Genomic DNA, 8,574 nt, shown 5'->3' with positions numbered 1-8,574 from the left:
ACATATTCTTACCTGCCATCTTGGGTCATCTGGATACCAATACTTTATATATATATATATATATATATATATATATATATATATATATATATATATCGTGGAACTCCGTCGGTTACGACGAGGGTTCTAGTTGATCCGATCAACAGAATAGCCTGCTCGTGAAATTAACATGCAAGTGGCTGAGTACTCCACAGACACGGGTGCCCTTAATGTAGTTCTCGGGGAGATTCAGCGCGACACAAAGTGTGATAAGGCTGGCCCTTTGAAATACGGGTACAACAAAAACAGGAAGAAAGAGTGAGAGAAAGTTGTTGTGTCAAAATATTTTCGTCGCTCTGAAACCGCGACCTGTTCCCTGACAAAACTTCACAACAGTGATACAGCACGAAGTTTTATCAGAGAACAGCACGCGCGCACACACACACACACACACACACACACACACACACACACATTCATTCCCTTTCATTTGTGTGTATGTGTATCTATGTGTGTGCGCGAGTATGTATGTGTATCACTGTTGAAGTCGCTGGTGCAACTTGTTTGTGTCTATATTGGCTTAGTGGTATAGAATGTTTAGAAACTGAAAATAAAGTGCAAATTTCCAGTTCTTGTCGGTGACTTTTTTTTCTCCTCGTCTTCTAATAGTAATTACCTAACCTTCTAACTCTTCTCACCGCTATCCCATGTTCAAAAATTATACGGGTATTTTTTAAAATTTTCATTTAATGGATAATGTTTTTACATTACGTATACATTGATAGAATAAACTATGGGTTTTCCAAACAGCGAATTAAAACTTAAAAGCGAAAGTGAGAGACTTTGTAAATGTAAATGGAATACTCCGCAGGGAATGCAATGAATATTTAAATTTGTGAAGAATTGGACGAAGTGAAAGGGCGTGGCTTTGTGGTTAGGGTAATCAGCTCACAGTCATGAGTTTGATTCCCGGCGGCGCGTTGTGTCTTTGAACAAGATACTTTATTTCACGTTGCTCCAGTCCGCTAAGCTAGCAAAATTGAGTTGTACTCGTATTTCAAAGGGCCCGTCTTGTCACCTCCTCTGTCACGCTAAATCTACCAGAGAACTACGTCAGGGGCACGCGTGTCTTTGGACTACTCAGCCACTTGCACGTTAATTTCACGAACAGGCTGTTCCGTTGATCGCATCAATTGGAACACTCGTCGTCGTAACTATCGGCGTGCCATCTTCATTCAAGGAAATTATTTGGAATTAGGTAGCGTCTGGAATGTAGATAGCCTTTTTAGTTTTCTTGGTCATTTGATGAATACAATTGACCAAAATGTTGATTATATGAAATTTGAGATCCAAATGTTTAATCATGTCTATGCTGACCTTATTTATGAAAAATATATGTCAGGTTTTATACACTTCTGATGCAAGGTGTATTGGACCCATGTTATTTTTGTACCACAATATGGGAGTGCGTGTATATGTCTATTAATAAACGCGTGTATATACAATCGGGGATAATAAAATTCAGTTCATGTTTTATAGACACAGACATAGATGGTTTCAAGTTCAGTCCTACTGCGTGGTATCTTGGGCGCCTTCTTCTATAGCCATGGGCCGATCAAAGCCTTTTAGATGAGCCTAGTATATATATATATATATATATATATATATATATATATATTACAATTAAAAGGGTAAAGGATTATCAGTTTATTAATTTATTAATAAATTAACAATTAATAATTTTTACCATATATATATGTACATGTGTGTGCTTTATGTGTTTTTTTTTTGTAGCCCTACCGCTTAACGACCGGTGGTGGTTTGTTTATGGCCCCTAAATTTAGTGATTAAGCAAAAGAGATGAAGAGAAAAGTTCGAAACTTTTGAAAAAATAAATAAGTAATGGAGTCGGTTTGTTCGATTACAACCCTTTAAGGTGGTTGCCCCAGTATGGCCGTAGTCCAACGGCTTAAACAGAGTAAAAGAAATATATTTGTGTGTTAATGCGTTAATAGTGTTTTGTTTGAATACTATTCAGTAGTACAGATTATATCTATAGATATTAATCAACACCGTGAGAAATAGAGACTTAAACACCGATTCTCAATATACGATATCTTCATATATTGTACAAGTGAGATCAGCCGATTCAAATCAGCATTGGGGTTTTATCACAGACAAAAAATTCTTTTTAACTGTCCACAGCGGCACTGCTTGTAAACCTACCATTAGCAATGGAATAAGTAAAGGAGATAGATAGACAGATTTTCAATTTATAATGCATTATTGGCAGCTGTTTCGATTAATAAATTACTAGTGCGTAAGAACGTAATATTATATATAATATATATATATATATATATATATATAACTCTCCATTCTGCCTGATTGCCATCAGTATTATGTTTCTTGATTGACCACCTGAATAGTATGTTTTTAGGTTTATGCTACACCAGTAGTTACTTAGGCTTTCTATAGGCGTCACTGAACGTGTATATAATCATGCTAAATGTGATACGTGTTTTTGGATGGTTCTTCCAGTTCAATGAAAAGCGATGTTCTAAGAATATCAATTACTCTAATGTATAATTCACAGAAGTAACATATATAGTGGTTGTTGTTGTTTTGTGGTATTTTTTCATGATCTTTTTCTTTTATTGTCTTTTTTTTTATAGAAAAATGTCGCTTCAGGTTTTGATCTGTTCTAGTCTAACAATCATATTGCCAAGAAACTGTTTCTTCTTGTATTAGATTTTTCTCTTCTTTCTTTTCTTTTTTTAGAATTGTCTTACACGAAATGAAAGTTTCTTCTCGCTCGTATAACTATATATAGTATAGTATACGACTTTGTTAATTCGGTCATTGTATATCTAATTAGTGTTGCCTTCTCGTCGTATAACTCCTAGTAACCTATATTGCTTGTGTGTAGTATGGTCGAAATTATTTCTCCAAATAACACTTAAGCGACCTATTTACACAAAATTGCTATTGATGTTGTATACAGAACTTCTTGTAACGTTTTTCTTTGCTTGGTCATGAACAATAAACTCACCATCACACACTATTCACATAGTATTTACTTTCTCAAATATGTTAGAATATATTGATTCAGGTTATTTTTGACACGTACCAACACTCAATCCGTTTTGTCTATATATCTATTCTTCTTCCTATCAAACTATTTATTTTTCTCCCTACGTATCTAATAGCCTAGCTACGTATATACTTATCTCTTTATAGTTGAGTGTCAATTTGCAATACTTTTTCACAGCAGTAAAACATGTATTTAAAAAATAGGATACCTTGGTTTGTTTTTGTTTTGATACTTAATACCTAGATCATTTAAATTTGGTTATGAATCAATCTTATATAGATTTCAAATCTGAGCACAAGGCCAGCAGATCGATTACCTCAACCTTCAGTCCGCAACTGCTACCTGTTTTATTGACCACGAAAGGACGAACCGTAAAGCCAACCTCGACGACATTTGGAGTCGGAGCACAAAGCCAGAAAAAATGCCGCAAAGCATTTTGTCCTGCATGCTAACGATTCTTCCAGCTCGCTTGCTTGAATTACTCTTATATTACAGGTGAGTGTTGTAAACCTAATAGTCTAATTTTCTTTCTCTTGAGCAATAAACTATTGGATAGAGTGAGAGACCAATCTGAAATTCCATGCAGTGAATATAAAATATATAAGAAACTAGCCGCAGCTCTTCAAGAAAATATATCATTACATTACGTTCTTGTAATTTAACTCCTAGCCAGACCTGATAAAAAAAACCAAAAAAAACAAAGATGAACTAATCATGACTATACCATATTGAGTAATTATTTTCCACGAGAAAAGATTCTGGGAAGCGAATGTAACTGTATGATTGTTGTATCTTTTACAGTTATATAAAGAAATACTTGAATCGACAAAATATTACTTAATCTTCTTTCTCTAACACTCTCCACACCACATAATTGCATAATTAACCTTTATAAGGGAGAGCGGGTGTTATATAAGTTCACTTCCACTGGATAAACAGCAAGTCGAAGTCATCAAGTGATACAGTACCACTCTATGTGATACGAACACACAAAATAAATTTTAAATAATTACAATAAGTAGATTTAATTTATCGTCACTAAATGATTTTGAAGGTGTGCAACACATGAATGTAGGTCATACAATGTAGTTTTGTTAAGAATCATACACTGACTATGCATGTGTTATTGGTACATTTACTAGTTTGAAAGGAAGCACGTGCGACCACATTTGTGTGTAAAGTGATAATCGTCCCCCAGTGGGTATGAACTTGTCAAATCTAGAAAATTTTAGTTTTGGAAAACATAGAATCATATATCACTAAACATTAATTTATTTTTCTGATATGAAATCTAATTTAGAATATTTTGTTGCCAATGTGCAAGATAGATTATATTCAAAAACGAACATTTCATAAAATAATGTTGAAAGCGAATTAACAATTGAATTAGGATCGACAAGTTTCAACGACAACTTGTGAAATATTTCCCATCAGCATTCGTCTACGCTTACCAAATTGCTTCATTGGTTTCTGTTTAATATAAATGAACGGCTTTCTGAACACCTAACTGCGATACCAATATAAATGAAGAATATCGATTTTAGAATACTGATTGCACCAAAGGATACAGTAATTGAATTATAGCTAACGGGAAAATCATAGGAAGTTGTGATACAAATGCCTTTCTTAATGAAAATTATAGGAAATTGTGAAATATATTTTACCAATATGTTCTTTTTTAAGATGGTGATATTTGGCTACTATTTCTAACAGATCAAATATCTAACTAGTTGCTTTGTCGACTCGTTTGACGTCTTTCTTTAATCTGATAGTGTCAGAAAACCAAAAAGCTTTAATCTAATCTGATAGTGTCGGAAAACCAAAACGATTTAGTACTATTCGTTTTTAAGACCAATGCAGGTCAAGAATACTTGATTCTGAATAATACCAGAGAAGTTCAAAATCGTATTATATATATACATGAAAAAAATAATAATTAACGCTTTAAGATGCAGACTATTCTCATGAAACCCTTCGTAGTTGAGTAAGATGTATCCACTTGACAGTGAAAGCATCAATGTGATGAATTTGAAGTTAAGCTACACCAGGCTATCACACACATCTATATGCAGTCGTAAGTTTCGAAACCTTAACAAGTTGGACTAATACAAATGGGTAACAGAAATTATAAAATGAATTAAATATTTTCTTCTGCAGTGTGAGAAAAAATGTGGAGGTAAATTCCGAGATTCAGTAACTTTTTTTATTTTTTTTATAGAATGTGTTATTTCTCTTCCATTATTATTCAAACGCGGAAAGTCGGAAAAATTGCTTTGCAGTATTTTTTCCGAATCCTTATATCCTGAATTCAAATCCCGCCGAGGTCAACCTTCTATTTCATTCTCCAAAGGTCGATAAAAAAGTACCAATAAAGTATTTGGATCGGTGGTATTGCTGTGCCTAAGCCAGAAGCCGTAATTTATTATTCATAGAGAAACAGTAGGATAGAAAAGGTAGAGGGTCGATTTGTCTTCCTTTTGTGGGTCGATAAAATACATACAAGTCACTCACCATACCTCCTTCAAAAATGTATGGTCATGTGGAAATCGATATCCTAAAGAAAGGCATTAACTTCACAATTTTTGAAGATTTCCTTCCTTTTGAGTTGGAGTGAAATCAATAATCGAACGCAAATTGGCTTACTCTTGACAAAATACGCAACGACAAAATTATTTGCTGATGCATTCCCCCCTGTTGACTGAACATCATCAGTAAGTTGCAAACGTCATAGAGTGAAGGCAATTTCTTGTCGATATGGTTTAGATTCCAAACCTGAGCTGCTTCTTTTCTCTTCCGGAATTGATGCTTCAGGAAAAGTAAGAATATATCAACTATTATTTCCTCTTCATTGATCAATAAGGGTTAACTGCCAATTTGCTAAATATTTTTGGAAAGAAGAAGTCGAGTAGAAGATGAAAATAATTTGTTTAATACAATATAATTGTGAATATAAGTAAGTCAAATAATCAATATCTCTTACATTTTTGCACAATGCTTCGAATTTGCAAGATTGGATAGAGTAGACCAAATCAACTCTACCTCAAAACTGATATTTTAAGGATCCTGAAAGATTTTAACTATGAGAGTACAATGCTGTTATATTTCAACTAAAAACGCAAAAGTAAATATTATGCATCTTTTTTTTATCTTTCTAGTCATAGAGGAAGACAGAACCCACGGCTCTTTACAGGGATTTCAAGACTGGTTGTGAATAAGGAGGAGGAATTTATCTTCAAATTGAGGACCTGGCCAGAACGTTTGCCACAGAACGCGGTTCACTAACAGCACCTTAGAAGCCAGGTGATGGTGTTAAATCGGGTGACAAAATAAGTTTATTATCTTTGTAGGCCATGACAGGATTTGAACTCAGAATCCAAAGAATAGGAGTAGCTACTGCAAGGTATCCGGTTTGGTTTTCTTACATTTCTACCAGCCCACTCTGCTTTGGATTGATACGTTTTTATCAAACCCGACAAAAGGCAAGGCAAAATTAACCTCGGCAGCGTTTGAACTCAGAGTGAATATAGTAAACACAAATAATGCGAGGCTCTAAAGCTCTAACGACTCTGCCCATTCACCACATAAATACTGGGGCTCTATAGTTTAGAAACTTGCTTCTTGATAACATGGTTTTGAGCTCGATCACGCTGTGCAGCACTTTGGGCAAGTGTCTTCTATCATAGCCTCAGGTTTGACAACCGTAAGTTGACGGTTTGGCAGAAGTGATTCATACAATAAATACCTAACTTAATAAAAGAGCAGAAGCATTGTGCTCAATTTGTTCGACTAAAATCCTTCTAGGCGGTGCTCCAACAAGGCTGAAGTCTAATGAACGAAACAGGTAAAAGAATAGAGGTTGATGGATAGTTGGATAATCCTCTGGAAAAGAGTTGCATTTATATCAGTAATTCACAATGCTTAATTTTCAGTAAACACAGGGTTTTGTTGGCGGAAGGATATTCAAAATCAAAGGGGGACAATTAGAAATAGCCTCCAATGAAATCGACTTCATCTCTGACACCCATTATGAAGCTAAGACAACAAAGTTAATAGATTCTATGTTACTGTCCAGGGTTAGTAATTGTACATCACGAACTACATACATGATAAAAATAAGAAAAGCAGGCCTTATGTTCTGCAGCTAGTTTGAAGAACAGTATAATTATTATTCATTTATTTGGAGTCTTTACTTGGCCCCATCCGAATACATACAAACCAAAAGAGAGGTAATGATCTGTTAGTATTCTTTAACCAAAACAGAAATTCGTTTTTAATTTTACTTCAATCTAATCTATCGCAAACGAAGAGGTAGCTATGCGATGAAACGTTTTAGTGTACAACGACCAGACGACCGGACAATCGCAGCCAATCGATCGATCATAATAAAAGAAGCATTGTTATAGCATTTGTTTACCTTGTAAATTATTATGCACATTTTTCGTAATGTATCTACATTTTAATGTAAAAACGGAAACGTTTGATGTGTTTCTCCAGCTTTGAATAAATAGCAATAATTGTTTCTGATATAGGCATTAGGCCAGAAATTTCGAAGGAGGGGAACAGTCAATTATATCGACCTCAGTACTTTATTTTATTGTCCGGAAAGAATGAAAGGCAAAGTTGACCTGGGCGGGATTTGAAATCAAAACATAAAGAGAACAATAAATACAGTAAAGCAGTTTCACCGACGTGCTAACAGTTGTATCAGAGTACACATGGTGTATATAACTTTTGAATGCAAACATAATCCACACTCTACACAAGACTCTCTCAATGAAATAAAGGAATTTCAAAAAATGGTAGTATAAAAAAAAACAATAACTGGCGAATCAATAATACTAACCCCATGGCTTAATTAATCAAATGTAGCAGAAAATACCTCTTCATCTCTCACCGTGCAAACGTTATGACTTACTATTGACCAGTCAGACCCAGAATGATATTTCTTGTACCTCAATGTGAATTCGAGTCGTTGAAGTTCATTGTGTTTCGAAATTTTGTCCATTCCCGCAGATTGTTGTGCTCCCTGTCGACGCATGAGTTGAAAAAGCCCGCGTTCAAAATCTCTTCATGGCTGCGTGTTTTTCGACAATATCACATGGTGTTTCCGCTGAATGTCGCGACGGTAATCAGAGAAAGAACAGGGGCAAAATCTTCCTGTTCAAATGAAGGTATAGACCCAAGCGGATACATCATATTGTTTTCTTTCTTCTATCGATGCATTAACGTCAGTTAGCACACACACAGAGCGGATGACCCTCTTGCTATAGGGCATGTCCAACGAAGTAATACGGACACTTTCACGACAAAGCAACTGGTGACTTACAGAGTGTCCTATCGCTAGCTGTCGTAAGCACTGATTTCAGATATATGTGTTCACCCTTGTTAAGAAAACTAAGTGTACCTGGTATTCAGAGAAAACTCGTGAAACCCTATAAAATACAGAATAATAATAACAGTTGATGTTAAGACAGCTAGCTGGCAGAATCATTAGCACGCCG

The 8,574-nt window shown here is 35.0% G+C and overlaps 1 long non-coding RNA gene across 1 annotated transcript; it reads left to right on the top strand.

Annotated features, from left to right (window-relative positions):
* Nucleotides 1-3,664: 3,664 nt before the first annotated feature.
* Nucleotides 3,665-7,652, top strand: LOC149137529 (uncharacterized). The gene is made up of 2 exons (XR_016241388.1): nt 3,665-5,249; nt 6,229-7,652. It is a non-coding gene; the product is annotated as an uncharacterized LOC149137529 (long non-coding RNA).
* Nucleotides 7,653-8,574: the final 922 nt, after the last annotated feature.

The sequence above is a fragment of the Octopus bimaculoides genome, chromosome 1 (genome assembly GCF_046866305.1).
Source record: "Octopus bimaculoides isolate indiv1 chromosome 1, ASM4686630v1, whole genome shotgun sequence".
Taxonomy (NCBI): domain Eukaryota; kingdom Metazoa; phylum Mollusca; class Cephalopoda; order Octopoda; family Octopodidae; genus Octopus; species Octopus bimaculoides.
This window is presented reverse-complemented; position numbering and strand designations above follow the sequence as displayed.